At 42.4% G+C, this 15,922-nt stretch overlaps 2 pseudogenes; both read right to left on the reverse strand.

Annotated features, from left to right (window-relative positions):
- Positions 1 to 12,303: 12,303 nt before the first annotated feature.
- On the reverse strand, positions 12,304 to 13,561 carry LOC148220199 (uncharacterized; annotated as a pseudogene).
- A 773-nt stretch (positions 13,562 to 14,334) lies between these two features.
- On the reverse strand, positions 14,335 to 15,480 carry LOC148220200 (endogenous retrovirus group K member 5 Gag polyprotein-like; annotated as a pseudogene).
- Positions 15,481 to 15,922: the final 442 nt, after the last annotated feature.

Genomic DNA, 15,922 nt, shown 5'->3' on the forward strand with positions numbered 1-15,922 from the left:
CAGTCTTTCCATGCCCCTTTTATTTCACCTGTTATTGTATGATTATACCTTTGACATTCACAGCCCCATTTTAATAGTATCCGTACTGGCACTAAACCAATTTGGGATTCAGGGGTATCACAGGTGATGATTTTGCTACAATTCCAGCTAGGTGTGAGGGTCACTCGATCACGTCTTACTGTTTCAGTTCCTAACACTCCTAGATGTCCTTGCTCTCTCTGGCCCGACCATTCGACACACCAATGTACTGGTCCTATGTAACTGTAAGGTTCTAACAAACTAGGACCCCAAATCGTTTTCCAATGTTCCCATTCTTCCTTCCCTTCTTGACATACTATCTCATAAGAAAATTCTGTGACTGGTTTTTGTCTTTTTTGTCTTATGTCATAAGTACACCATCCTACATTCTTGAACCGTCCAATTCTTGTAAAAACTGGATTTAGTAATTTTAGGCACTCACTCTTTTGTCCCGGTGTTGACCATTTCCCTCGAACTGTATAGGTTTCCTCTATCATCTTAGTATGATTCCGTACTTCTTTATTACATCTTTTTGTCCCATTTATAGTTACTGGAGGCATTTCCCCAACGGGAATGATGCCCCATGGTATTGGATCTCCCGCCGCTTTAGGTAAAGGTAAACATGCAGTGATGGACGTGGTATTTTGTACTTGTCCAAAATCCCTAACTAATCCCACTATTAAATTTTCTTGTCCCAATTCTTGGTGTGTTTTTCCAGCTTCTGTCACCTGCCATGTTCTCCCATTCTCTTTTAGAATACCTACATTTATGTTCCCATAATCAAAACTTTCTCTAATCCGCACAATGCATGAGAATTGTCCTACCTGATCAGCTTGCATATGAGATATTGTCAATGTGGTGTTACCTCTTTGCTGTTCCATATCCCAAAGTGTCACAATTCCTTCTGTAAATACCTCGTCTGTGGTGATTTGTCTCCAGGCTGCATGTACTTCTTTTAATCCAGTTCTCTGGTTGTCAGAAAACAAACAGGTTAAATTTACTCCCGCACCCTCAGGCACCATTACATCTGGCTCCGGAACTGTAATTTTAACAAACGCTTCTCCCACCTGCATTATACAGACTAATGTTAAAAGAACTAAGGCCTTGCCCTGAACACCAGCTTTGTTGCTGACAGAGGCTGTACTTCCCATCTTGACGGGACCTTCTTGATTCGAGTGTAGTGAATCCAGTTTTCGATCCCTTGGACTTTCACTGCCGTGTAGGTGGTCATGATCACCTGGTGAGGACCGTCCCATACTTCTTTCAAGGGTTCCGTATTCCAGTTTTTCACATATACTTGATCTCCTGGCTGTATGTCATGGACAGGATTCTCCAAGGGCAGAGGCCGGTTCCACTGCAATGCTCCTCGCAGCGCTGTAAGGACTTTATTTAAAGACAAAATGTAACTCAACAATACTTGATCTCCTACTAAGTGAGGGTCCCCTTTGTAGGTTGTAGCATGATATGGTTTGCCATACAAAATTTCGTATGGACTTACTCCTATCCTTTCTCTGGGTTTAATCCTGATTCTTAGCAAGGCTAGAGGTAGTGCCTGAGGCCACTGTATCTTCGCTTCCTGACAAATTTTCTTAATCTGCCCTTTTAATGTCTGATTCATCCGTTCCACTTGGCCACTAGATTGTGGTCTCCAGGGCGTATGGAGATTCCAAACTATCCCTAACACTCTGGCTACCTCTTGGACTACTCTAGCTACAAAGTGAGGTCCTCTATCTGAGGACATTCCTAATGGGATTCCAAATCTAGGGATGATTTCCCGTAGTAAAGTTTTAATTACTTCCTTTGCTTGGTTAGTCCTGCATGGGAAGGCTTCTGGCCACCCTGAAAAGGTACACACATACACCAGTAAATAACGGTACCCTTGTGCTTTTGGTAGCTCTGAGAAATCTATTTGCCAATAGTCTCCTGGTTGCGGCCCCACTTGTAACTTTCCTAGTTGTATCTGCCTTCGTGTCACTGGGTTATTTTTAATACAGACTGGACACATGGCGTTAATCCGCTTTGCCATTGTTAACATCCGATTGGAAATTATCTCACGTTTTAAAAACTGTACCAATGCGTCTGCTCCCCAATGGCACTTGTTATGTTCGATTTCTAAAATTGTTTTCATTACTTTTGTTGGCAATACAACCTGACCTTCAGCTGTGACATACCATCCTTTTTCATTCTTCTGGGCCTGAACAAATTGAGCAAGCTTCTCATCTTCATGTGTATACCATGGTTTCTGCTCAAGAAAAGAAGTGGCAGGGTTAATTCGCACTGGCAATAAAGCTAATTGTGTCCATACCTCTCGAGCAACCTGTTTGGCAACTCTGTCAGCCAGCTGGTTTCCTTGGAACACTTTTCCCTCTTCCTTTTGATGTCCTTTTACATGCATCACTGCTACTGCCTGAGGTTTATGCACTGCTTCCAATAGTGCTAATATTTGTTCTTTGTGCTTAATTTCTGATCCTTGAGAATTCAACAGTCCTCTTTCTTTCCACAGTGCTCCATGTACATGTATTACTCCAAAGGCATATTTTGAATCAGTCCAAATGTTTACTCTTTTCCCCTGACTCAATTCTAAGGCTCTTACCAGAGCTTGTATCTCAGCTTTCTGGGCTGAAGTTCCCGAGGTTAAAGCTCGAGCTTCTATTATTTGTGTCAAAGTCACTACTGTGTATCCCGCATACCTGATTCCGTTTTCCACAAAGCTGGATCCATCTGTAAACAGTTCCCATTCCGGATTTTCCAAAGGCTCATCTTTCAGGTCCTTCCGGCTGGCATATACCTGTTCAATGATTTCTACGCAATCATGTGTCAATTCGCCTCCTTCTTCCTGGCTGCTGCTCCTAAGAAATTCTGCTGGATTAAGATGATTGGTTATTTTTAATTCAATGTCATCCTGTTCTCGGAGGAGTGCCTGATATTGTAACATGCGACTCGACGAGAGCCAATGCCCCCCTTTTTGTTCCAAAACTGCAATGACCATATGGGGAACAAATACTTCCATCCTTTTTCCCAAAGTCAATTTTCTGGCTTCTCGAATTAGGAGCACTGTTGCTGCCACAGCCCTAAGACAACTGGGCCATCCGGCACTTACAGAGTCTAGCTGCTTTGAGAAGTACCCCACCGGGCGCTTCCATGAGCCCAATTTTTGGGTGAGAACCCCTATTGCCAGTCTCTGTCTCTCATTTACGTATAGTTGAAAAGGTTTTGTGAGATCTGGCAATCCTAGTGCTGGGGCTTCCTTTAAAGCTTGTTTCAGACTCTGAAATGCCTTTTCTTGCGTTTGTCCCCACTGAAACACAGGGCTTTTGGCTGCTTCATACAAGGATTTTGCTTTCAGTCCAAATTCCGGAATCCACAAGCGGCACCACCCTATCATGCCCAAAAAGGATCTTAACTCTTGTGGATTTCGTGGTGTGGGTATGGTGCAAATTGCTTGTACTCGATTGATTCCTAACTTTCGCACCCCTTGTGAGATTTCGCAGCCTAAGTAAATCACTTGGGTTCTTACCAGCTGAGCTTTTTCTCTCGATACTCGGTATCCAGCTTGTCCCAGCATATTAAGTAATTCAATGGTGAGTCTAAGGCAAACATCCTTTTCTGCGGAGGCTATAAAGATATCATCAACATATTGTAGGAGAACATATAAAAAAGGTGATTCTTTTACCTGAGTCATCTTCCATTCTTCTAACTCTCGAGCCAATTGATTTCCAAAAATAGTTGGTGAGTTTTTGAATCCTTGTGGTAGACGCGTCCAGGTGAGCTGCTTCTTGCGTCCCGTGTCTGGGTTCTCCCACTCAAAAGCAAAGTATTTCCTACTTTCAAGTGCCAAGGGGATACAGAAAAATGCATCTTTCAAATCAATCACTGTGAACCACTTAAACTTTTCCGACACAGCTGTCAACAATGTATACGGATTAGCTACTACTGGGTGTATATCTTTAGTGATATTATTAATTGCTCTTAAATCTTGAACTAATCTATACTTACCATTTGGCTTTCTAACTGGGAATATCGGAGTATTGAATTCTGACTCACATTCCTGTAAAATTCCTAAGCTAAGAAATTGTTCAATCATAGGTGCTATTCCTATTCGTGCTTCCAATTTCAAAGGATATTGTTTTACCCTTACTGGGGAGGCTCCTTCTTTTAGTTCTATTACAACTGGTTGTGCCGCTTTTGATTTTCCAGGTACTCCTGTTTCCCATACCCATGGTACTACAGCTTGCTCTATTTCTTGTGGTATTTCTACTGCTTCTACTTCTTTCACTACAAACAGCTTAGCAATATTCTCCTCGGGAAATTCCAATCTTACTCTACCTTTTTCAAATATTATCTTTGCTTCTAACATTGACAATAAATCCCTCCCAAATAGTGATTCTGGGCTATTTGGCATATATAAAAATCGATGGTCAAATTCCTTCCCCCCAAATTTTATATCTAATGGCCGCAAAAATGTTCGTTCCTCAACTTGTCCCGTAACTCCCACTACTTGAATAGTAGAATCACTCAAAGGTCCTATCTTAGTGTTGACAGCTGAGAATGATGCCCCAGTATCTACTCTAAATTCTAACGGTTCCCCATCTACTTCCATTATTACCTTTAAATCCTGGTCTAGTCAGCTCTGATTCTGGTAATTCCCCATCATAAAGGCCTGGGCGGCACCTTGTGGATTTCCCGGGAAAGCACCTGTATTATTCATCAGTCCCTGATTTCCATCCCCACTGGCTATAATTCCTCCCCCAAAACCCATTCCTTGGTTGAGAGGACACTCATTTTTCCAATGTCCTCTATTTTTACATAGAGCACATTGATCTATCCCCAGCTGCATTCTTCCTCTTCCCATATTCAATTGTCCCATGAGTCCTCCCACCCCCATTGGCATTTCCCCCTTTGCTATTCCTCTTCCCCTTCCTCGTCCACGTCCACGACTCCCTCCTCTCATATTATTTCCAGCCACTTGCTGTAACACCACTAACATAGTAGCCTGTTGTTTCCTGGCCGTTTCTTTTTCCCTGTTATTATATACCTTCCACGCAACTTCCAATAGTTTATCTAAATTCCGAGTATCTTCTCCCTCCAATTTTGTAATTTCTTTCTAATATCTTCCTGGGACTGCCCCATAAAAATTAATGCTAGCTGTAATTTTCCCGATTCTCCCTCAACTTCTAAATTAGTGTATCTACGAGCTGTCTCCTTAAGCCGCTCTAAAAAGGTTGATGGAGACTCATTCTTTTCCTGTCTGACCGAATATAACTTAGACCAATTCAAAGTTTTTGGTATTCCATTCTGTATTCCTTCTGTTAACAAATCCTGATAAGCTTTAAGTCTCCGAGACCCGCCCGTCGAGTTGGGATCCCACTCCGGATCTTCCCTAGGCACTAAGTCATTTACTGTACCATCCGCAAGCCGCAACCTAATCATTTCCCGTGCTTTCTCTGTCATGGCTTTAAACACCATTTCCTTTTCAGTAGAATCCATTATTGTGTCTAACAGAACTTGTAAATCATTCCAATCTGGGTTCTGAGTCTTAATTACCATTTTTACCACCCGCGCAGTTCGTTCAGGATCCTCCCGATACGCCCCCGCTGATTGTTTCCAAATTAGCAAATCATTCGGAGAAAAGGGAACTTTCACTATGACCCGTTCCCCCTGCGGCCCGACTGCTTCACGAAGCAGAACCATTAAATGAGCATTCCTTCTCTTTCTGCCACCCCTTACATCCTTCACAAAGGTTTAATGTTTTCAAAACCATGATCCCACACTCCTTTTGCCACTCTGGTTTATCTTTCAAATAATAAAAGAGGTCTAGGTACGGTATTTCATCCCATTTTTCATTACTTTGCAGGAAATGCATCAAAGGTGTAATAATGTCAGGATTCAGTGTACCGTTCCTAGGCCATTGCATACCATCGGGTTCATATAAAGGCCATACATGATTACAGAAATCAATCAATTTCCTTTTACTTAATTCTTGACCAAAGTTCCCCGCATTCCAGTGTTGTAATAAACAGCCCAATGGTGAATCGTCCGGGATTTCCATCCCGGAACTTGCTAGAGTCTTAAACGTTTTTAAAGGCATCATTACACTTTTTTTTTTCTTTTTTTTTCTTTTTTTCTTTTTTTTTTTTTTTTTTTTTCCTTTTTTTTTTTCTTCTCTTTTTTTTTTTTTTTTTTTTTTTTTTTTTTTTTTTTTAACACAATACACACCACACACAACACTCACACCCTTTCCAATACACACCACACACAACACTCACACCCTTTACACTCACACCCTTTCCACAAATCTTGCCTTTCTCGTCTCTGCGAGTGGCAAGTGCTGAACCTGCGCAGTCACTGCTGCGTCTGACGGTCAGCGCCTAGGCTTTTTCCACAACCTTAAAGACGTCTGTGACCCCCGTGCGGAAACGCCGTTCCGACTTAATCGGCAGGCCCCCCTTATTCCTCGATAAAAGGAATAAAGCACCTTCGGGCTTACCTCCTGGTCGTCCGTCAGGTGCGGGGTCGGGCACGGGTTGATGTCCTCCCCAGAAATCACCTGGTGCCGGCGTGGAGTGGATCAGCTCGCGAACCGCCCCTGCCGCCTCCGGAGTCCCATCTGGGTCGCCAGAAAACTGCTGCCCGATGCCCCAAACAGAACACAAACTAACAGAGTGTCAGTTTATGCGGTGCTTTATTCAGGGCCCGGGGAACCTGCGGACTAGCGTCCAAAGTCAGGGTCCCACAGTTCCCTTTCTCGTCAAGTTTTTTATACCTTTTTACAAAGTAGTCCACGTGCAGAGGTACACATTCTTCAAGACAATACAGATACATAAATCTTGTAGATATCATTCCTAAAAGTTATAAATTTTGCATGCTTGTCTATTCAAAACTATAGGCTACCCCCCTTTAATTCCCCCTTGCATGTTTTCCCATCACCAGAACCCTTTATTTATTATTATACTTTAGCCTTATCCTGAAAGTTTCTAGATGTTCTTATATGCTCCACTAAATTCTTTAATTATCTTTAATTATTGTTTCCACAGTCCCCAGCTCATTCCCAGGGCTGGTTCCCAGGGCCTGTCCGAGAACTGCAGTTTTCTAAGCCTTAGCATGACTACTACTATATCTACATTAGTCCTTTTTCTCATTATTTCGGTATCAGTAGTGACATTCAATAGTAATATTTATATATGGTTTTCATCTAACAATCAGATTTCCCTGAGGTGCACATGGTGTTGTTTAATTCTTTTGTATTATTTACTATGGGCAACCTGGTCCTAGAGGAAAGGCAATCTTATGAATGGGTTTGCCTGTATTCGGGGCAGAATTCATCTAAACTGTTTTCTTTAATAAACCTTTGACATGCACTACTGGGACTTTATTTTCATATACTGTATGCAAGGACTCAGACTGGGCAGGGCCTGCTTGGTTGGTGGAACTTCGGATGTTAACTAACCAGATGGCATTTGCTAGATGCAGCAATTAATTCTTGAAAGATTCTTTACTCAATGATTTCAAGGTGATTTTTAACAGTCTATTGTACTTCTCTACTTTGCCTGCAGCTGGTGTATGTTAGGGGATATGGTACACCCACTCAATGCCATGATCCCTAGCCCAGGTGTTGATAAGGCTATTTTTGAAATGAGTTCTGTTGTTTGACTTAATTCTTTCAGGGGTGCCATGCCTCTAAAGGACTTGCTTTTCCAGGCCCAGGGTGGAGTTCTGAGCAGTAGCGTGAGGCACAGGGTAGGCTTTAACTATCCAGTGGTGGCTTCCACTATGGTCAGCACATAGCTCTTGCCTTGGTGGGTTTGAGGCAGTGTGATGTAATTAATCTGCCAGGCCTCTTCATACTTACATTTAGACCACCACCTCCCATACCAGAGGAGCTTCACTTGCTTGGCTTGCTTGACAGTTATGGATGACTTGAGAAATACTGTTCATGGTTCATCTCTGCCCTGATGACTTGAGGCATCATGGGCTCATCAAGCTAGGAACAACTTTTCTTTGTGTTGCCAATCTAAGTCTATTTTTGACACTTTTATCTGTGCAGCCTGATTTACTTGCTTGTTGTGTTGGTGTTCCTCATTAGCTTTACTCTTGGGGACATGGACATTTACATGACAGACTTTTACAGGTAGCTTTTTTACCTGAGTGGTAATGTTTTTCTACTCATCAGCAGCCCAGATTGGTTTTCCCCTACTTTGCCAGCTAGCCTTTTTTTACCTTTCCAGCCAACTCTACAGAGCATTGGCTACTATCTATGAATTGGTATAAAGATAAAGCTTTGGCTACTTTTCTCTTTCAGTAATGTCCAGGGCTAGCTGAACAACTTTGAGTTCAGCAAGTTGACTTGATTCACCTGCTTCTTCAGTAGCTTGTGTAACTTGTTGTGTAAGGTTTAAACTGCTGCTTTTTACTTCTGGTTCATTTTTACGATGTGACAGGAGCCATCAGTAAAAAGTGCGTAGCGTGTTTCAGTTGCTGGTAGTTATATGGTGGGGCTTTTTCAGCACGTGGTACTTGTTCTTGTTCCCTTTTGTCAGTGAGACCAAAGTTTTCACCTTTAATTTGTAATTATTTCCAAAAGTCCAGGGAGATTTAATTTTTTAATACCGGCCCACTGTGTGATGAGGTGTCTTAGGTTGCAATACATGATGTGACCAAAAGTATGTATTCTATCACCATCTGTTGAAACCAGGTGGGGCAGTGATTCTTATCTCTGGGGGAGATATTCTCTGCTAATGGGCCATCTGTTAAAATCAGGTGGGGCAGTCATCTTTATCTTTTCCACAACCCATCCTTCCTCCAGGAAGATATCGGCTGTTAATGGGCCATTGAATCCCACTGCATGACTGATAAAATTACATCATCCCATTGGGAGATGCTCCAGACAGGGAGAGGAGCCAAGCCTTTCCTACCTAGATAAAAACCAAGGTTTGGAACACCAAGGCAGCCTTTTTTCCACTGGATTCCAGAGGAGAAACCGGACCTTTCCAAATCATCACTCGACCTTCGGAGGAAAACTGCACCCTTCTACAGGACCACTGCTTCAACTGAACCACATCTGTCACTCCAGGAGGACTGCAGCCACCATTTAATGGGACTGCTACCAACGCCCTGACTGACGGGGTGTCAGGTTGTATTCTGACTCTGTCAGTGTTTTTTTGGGTTTGTTCTCTGTAATACTGTATTTCTATTTTAATTTTATTAGTAAAGAACTGTTAATCCTATTTCCATATCTTTGCCTGAGAGCCCCTTAATTTCAAAATTATAATAATTTGGAGGGAGGGGGTTTACATTCTCCATTTCAAAAAAAGAGGCTTCTGCCTTTCTTAGCAGACACCTGTCTTTCAAACCAAGATATGAGGGCAATCCACTTGTTCTATGTGGCGTCGGTGGCGTGGTGGGTAGCGGGAACCTTTGCTTTGAACATTCACTCCAGCACTGGTAGTTGGGGTGCCAAGAGGAGTTGTGCTTCTGTGCTAATCACCTTTGAGGCAGCTTGAACTCTTTAATAGGCAGCCAAGATTTACTTTTCTGTGTGAGTGTAGTTGGCTTCAGACTCTCTGTAACTTCAACTTTAAAATCCTTATGGCAGGCCTCAAGTTTCACTAGATAATTTTTGCCAAAGGCTTTAGGACACACTATGGCTCCCGGTGGTAGAGTAGAGCACATTTTTATTTCTGGTCCTGTCCTGACTGGGCTAAGGACTACTGCATGAGCTATCTCTTGCCTGATCTGGGTGAAGGCTTGTTGCTGCTCAGGGCCCCAGTGGAAATAATTTTTTTTTACGGATGTCCAGGTAGAGAGGGCTCACAATATGGCTGTACTCAGGAATGTGCATTCTTCAAAAACCTATGGCACTTAAGAAAGCTTGTATTTTCTTTTTGCTGGTGGGTGGAGACATTGTGGTTATCTTGTTGATGACCTCAGTGGGAATCTGATGCCATCCATCTTGTCACTTTACTCTCAGGAACTGGATCTTTCGGACAGGTTCTTTGTTTGTTTTTTATGGCAAAACTATCTTTTAGGACAATCTGGATGATCTTTTTCCTTTTTTAAATACTTTTGCTGCCCTGTTCCCCCACACAATGATGTCATCGATGTACTGCAGATGTTCTGGAGCCTCACTTTTTTCCAGCACAGCCAGGATCAGTCCATGGCAGATGGTGGGGCTGTGTTTCCACCCCTGGGGCAGTCGGTTCCACGTGTATTGCACACCCCTCCAGGTGAAAGCAAACTGAGGCCTGCACTCTGCTGCCAGAGGAATGGAGAAAAATGCATTGGCAATGTCAATGGTGGAGTACCACTTTGCTGCCTTCGACTACAGCTCGTACTGGAGTTCCAGCATGTCCAGCACGGCAGCACTCAGCAGTGGAGTCACTTTATTCAAGGCATGATAGTCCACTGTCAATCTCCATTCTCCATCACAGGCCAGATGGGACTGTTGAAGGGTGAGTGGGTTTTGCTGACTACTCCTTGGTTCTCTAGTTTACGGAAAGAAAATCTACAGTCCAGGGAACTTTGCCTCAGCTAGCTAGAAAAAAACAACTAAAAGCAAAGGAGAGCGCTCTCCTGCTGTTTACTGCAGACAACACAGTCTGTATGAAGGATGCAGGGGAGCAAGTACAGTCTCTGATAACAAACTTTGCGCCTCTTCTCTCTTCCTTCACTCCTGAAACCAGTCTTAAAGATGCAGAATTCAATATTCAACATCAACAGAACAGAGGATTTGGCATAGAAAGCATCATAAAGTCACTCTAAGACAGCCAGTAAAGCGCCTAGAGTGCACTGTTCTATGTTGAAGTAGAAACTCATTTGTCCGGTTCTGTCTCAGGTACACGTTGTCCAGAGACACACTGCTGCTGCCACCAGTCTTTGTTTAACTTTTTCCTTACACCAACACCTGTTACCCCAACAATATAGCTGCCTCATGGGCAGCCATTCACTGGTCTGGGAGCTAAGTGAGTGAAGGTTTGATTGTGTGTTACCTTTTTATTTTATTTTACTTTAAGGAGCTAGGCTGCATTTGCAAAACCACAAATTGCATTTCTCCACTGTCAACAATTGTTCTCATGGATGCCTCACTGCTCTTGGTTTGAACCTCACCCACAGTGCTATTACCTCTGTGCCCATCTTTCATTTTCTGGTCATCCACCATCCATCCCCTTGATTCCCTGGCAGAACAGCCTGGAGTTAGGCAGGCATGCTACACCTCATCTGCTGTAAGTGTTTTTATTTTTTTTTTTTTTTGCTTGGGAAAAGCTGGTTTCAGTTTCTTTTAAAATATTTTGTGCTAAAGAGAGGAAAGGAAGCTGAGCTGCATAGCCTGGAGAGTCTGTTCACTGCTAAGCTTAACTTCTTCAGGTCAGCTGCCAACAGTTACCAACACGGTCTTCCAGCATCTGCTGTTGGAGGGTGATTTGGTAAAGCCCTCCATCATGTGCCTCCCTGTAAGCCCAAGACTTGTCCTGATTTTGGTGACTATTCATACTGTTTACATACTTCAGCAGTAAATGGAGGTGGCAAATGGAAACAAAATCAGAGGTATTTTCCTTTTTATATGTTGCCTACAGGAGTGAATTACTTTTTTGATGCTGACAGATCCTGCAGCCATAATATAGTTCCTAATGTATATAGATTAAAAACCTCATTTAATTTCTAAGGAATGAACAAATGGGTTTCTAGACATCTGAAGTTTAAAGTTTGTTCCCTCATTTACAAGGGACCACACTCAGACTGGGATTACTCTAAGCACCATCTGGAAAGCGTAATTGAGTAGCATATGACTGACAAGCTGAGGTCTGACAACGCTCAAGTTAACTTGAGCAGAGAGCACCAGTTTTTGTGGCCACAAAACCAGCATCTCATAGCCTTTTCTTGAAACTAGCACATATCCACAGGTGATTTAAATGGAAGCTACCTAAAAAAAAATTCAGACTTGTGTTGCTGTTAGGACAGACAAGACACACATAGCAACACGTAGCAACAGGTAAAATGGCTCCTTTATTATTGTCGCACATTCCCTTTTATACATTAACACAGTGCATGCTTCATTCATTGGTTACAATAACACAGCTCATCATGTTAATTGGTACAAAGCAGTCAGCATCACTCTTTTTGGGCAGGCTTTTTACAAGAATTTTACAAACAGATAATAGTCCTGTTTTTCTAACTGCAGGTGTCCGTTGTTTGCCTCTGTTCTCTCAATTCCCATGTGAACGATCTTGTCTTCTTCCCTTCATGGGTAAACACGAATCTTACCAATTTTTTCTTCTGTCAGCTCACTCCTCCGTCTCACAGACCAGCTGACAGCCCCTTCCACAGTTCCCCCATTTTTTATTTGAGCCACAAACACAGCTGTCAAGGATTTTTGCAGGGCCCTTTGCAAAAATCCAAGCAGGGGAGACACAAAGCAATAATTACAACCACCAATAAAATTAACAGTCCAGTTCTTAACAATGCTTTAAGCCACCCAGTAATGCCCCACCTTGTAAGAAGATTATTCAACCATTCCCATCCTTCATCAACTTGTAAGTGATTAACTCTTTCTTTTAAATTTAAAATGCTCCTGTGAATTGAGTCACTGTGATCAGACAAATTCATACAACACATACCTTCAAAATCTTGACAGCCATGACCATGCACCACCAACAAAAAAATCTATAGTTGCTCTATTCTGCAAAGCTGCGTGTCTAATACTATCTACATCTACTAATAATCCACTTAAAGTTACAGAAGTGTCATTGCTTTGTTTGGCCAACCAACAACCAAGTTTATTCAGGGTGGCCAAAGCTTGAGCTGCAGCTACCTCATGTGCCAGAAAGGATGCAGAAATACCAGGACCAGTTCCCCAAAAATTCACATTATCCCTACACTGGGAAGTAAATTTGTGTCAGAGTGATCGTTTGCTTTTTCTTGTCTTTTGATGTATCATCGTTACGTTGGGTGTCAATAGGGTCAGTCACCCCAAGTTGCAAGGACCTCCTGCTATTTTACTCAGAATACCAGCCCAAGCGCAATCACCACAAATTAAAAACACACCCTTTGGTAGCTGTAAAGGTACATTAAAAGCATGTGATTTCTTGCGTGATGTATAACTACACCACAAACTTGCATCTCTATATGCATTCAGTGTTGTATTTACAGTCTGAGGCAACCTATCTATGGTCTTGTTGTTTCCTGTGTAATTGAACATTATACAAACATCCATTTGCAATGATCCCAACAATAGTAATTCGTGTGGTTCAATTGTTACCTGAGGCAGGTGTGCATAAATGCCATCTCAGGAATCTACATTATTTACAGGGTTTGTTGAGTGACAATTAAAGGCCTGTGAAGGACAAGGCCAGTTGTCAATAGGCACACCCACACAGCACATATAAAATGGATTTTCTGGATCGATGACTGATAAACACGTGTCTTGATGTGTAGCCTTAGCCAGTGTCACCCATACATTCAACTTCAGCTGCAGGGCCATCCATCCTTTCCCTTCCTGCATGCTCCAGGTAAGGCTTAACACAGCAAGCAGGAACCCAATCAGGGCCATTCTTTGTCAAAACACAAGCATATCTCCTTCCCCAGGTCATTAACTCCACTGGACCAGTCCACATTCCAGTAAGTAAATCCTTAACCCATACCTTAATATTTGGTTGTTTAGAATTTAAAGAGGAAAAATGATAAAAGATAGGAGATAACTGTAAGTCAGGTGAGGGGCATAAAAAGTTTAACACATAAACAGCTTTATCTAATCTCACCTGTTAAAAATCCATAGTGATTTTGACATCCCATTGAGATAAACAATCTTGTCCCCATAAATTAGATAAGGCATTGGCAACATAAGGCCTGATGTTAGCTTGCTGGCCATCAGAATTTTTTACATTAATCACAATGGCAGATAGATCACTTATAATTGAGCCACCTAACCCAATAATTCCAAAACCTGCGTGATTGAGAGGCCATGACCGAGTCCAGTAGAGTTGTGAAATTATGGTTACATCTGCTCTGGTGTCAAGCAAACCATCTGTTGTTATGGTTTCTGGATGATGTCCCTTGGCTGTAAGGATGCATTCTTTTTCCAGGCGTTGATCTGTTACCTTTTGAGTCCAAAATACCTGGGGCTCTCCTGTAGATCCAAAACCTCCTGTGCCACGACTTCGGTTCACTGTATTTGGAACACAACTCACAAAGGGCACAAGCTGAGCAATACAAGTTCCCTTTTGAATAGTAACGGGGGGTTCACTAACTGACACCATAGCATTAATTTGTCCTAAATAATCAGCATTGATAATCCCTAAATGTACATGAATACCCTTAATAGTACTACTGGATCTCCCTACTAAAAAAGCACACAATCCCTGTCCTATGGGACCATAGGCATTGAGAGGCACCTTACATATTTGCTTTATCAAAATAGTTACTGTGTCTGCTGTGGGTATATCAATCCCTGTGGAGCAACTTGCGGCCCCTGAGTATTGTTTGTATATGGATAACTTTGCAGTGCCAGGAGGGCTTGTGGCTGTTGGGGTATTTGTGTCCCTACGCACCCCTTTGCTTTCTTCTTCCCATTTCCCTGCAAATGCTGTCCACTTGTATGGCATTTAGATTTGCATTGTTTAGCATAATGTCCTGATTTACCTCAATGATTGCAATTAAAATTACTGCCTGGATTCATCTTAATTGTTATTTTCTGCTCACTGTTTTGTTTGCACTGTGCCTTTAAAATGCCTTTGTTGTCCACAATTAAAACATTTCAGTGAAGGTTTTAGGACTGCTGCAAGAGCAGCCATTTTATGCTCTACTGTTCTGACTTCTGAGCAAGTACTTTACAGTATCAGCTAATAAGGGATCCCCTGGCAAGGCTTCAATAATTTTCCGACAGTCCTCATTCACATTATCTCTAGCCAATTTTTTACACAAAATTTGCTGCAAATTTTCATCGTCTACTTGTTTCTCAATAGCTGCAGCAACCTTTTCCACAAACTGCAGAAAAGGTTCCTTGTTACCTTGTTGTATAGTAACATATATCTATTTTGGGGCTGCCATTTCCATCATTTTAATTAAAGCACTCATACCTATTTGTTGAGTGTGTGCCAAAATTAGAGGGTCCCACCTTGCCTGTAAATCCAGGTTAGTAAAATGTCCAGTACCCAGTAAAGCATCAATTCCCACGGCACGACAAGGGTCCTGCTAGGGCAGTTGCATGTTCCCTAAAGCCATTTGCTCGGCTAACTGTCTCCAGGTATTTTGAAATACACCATATTGTACTGGTTGAAACAGAATTGTAGCAAGATGCATAATATCATAAGGGGCAAGTACATCAGCCTTAATAACGCGAATTAATTGCATTACTTCTGGAGAATCAATACCAAATTTAGCCACCTTTGCTTGGAGGTCTTGCATGACCCTCCATGTAAAAACTTGATGACTATCATTTTGCCCTGAATTAGGGACCACTTTAAAAACAGGAAAAGCCATAGGACCATCACAAGTAAAATTCATATCAACACTCTACATATCACTTGTTTTTGGTGGACCTAGGGATATGGTACACCCACTCAATGCCATGTTCTCTAGCCCAGGTGTTTATAAGGCTGTTCTTGAAATGAGTCCCATTGTCTGATTCAATTCTCTCAGGGGTACCATGCCTTCAAAGAACTTGTTTTTCCAGGCCCAAGATGGTGTTCCGAGCAGTGGCATGAGGCACAGGGTAGGTCTCCAACCATCCAGTGGTGGCTTCCACCATGGTCAGTACATAGCGCTTGCCCTGGCGGGTTTGAGGCAGTGTGATGTAGTCAATCTGCCAGGCCTCCCCATACTTATATTTGGACCATCGTCCCCCATACCAGAGGGGCTTCACCCGCCTGGCTTGCTTGATGGCAGCGCACATCTCACAGTCATGGATAACTTG

The sequence above is a fragment of the Sturnus vulgaris genome, chromosome W (genome assembly GCF_052056855.1).
Source record: "Sturnus vulgaris isolate bStuVul1 chromosome W, bStuVul1.hap1, whole genome shotgun sequence".
Taxonomy (NCBI): domain Eukaryota; kingdom Metazoa; phylum Chordata; class Aves; order Passeriformes; family Sturnidae; genus Sturnus; species Sturnus vulgaris.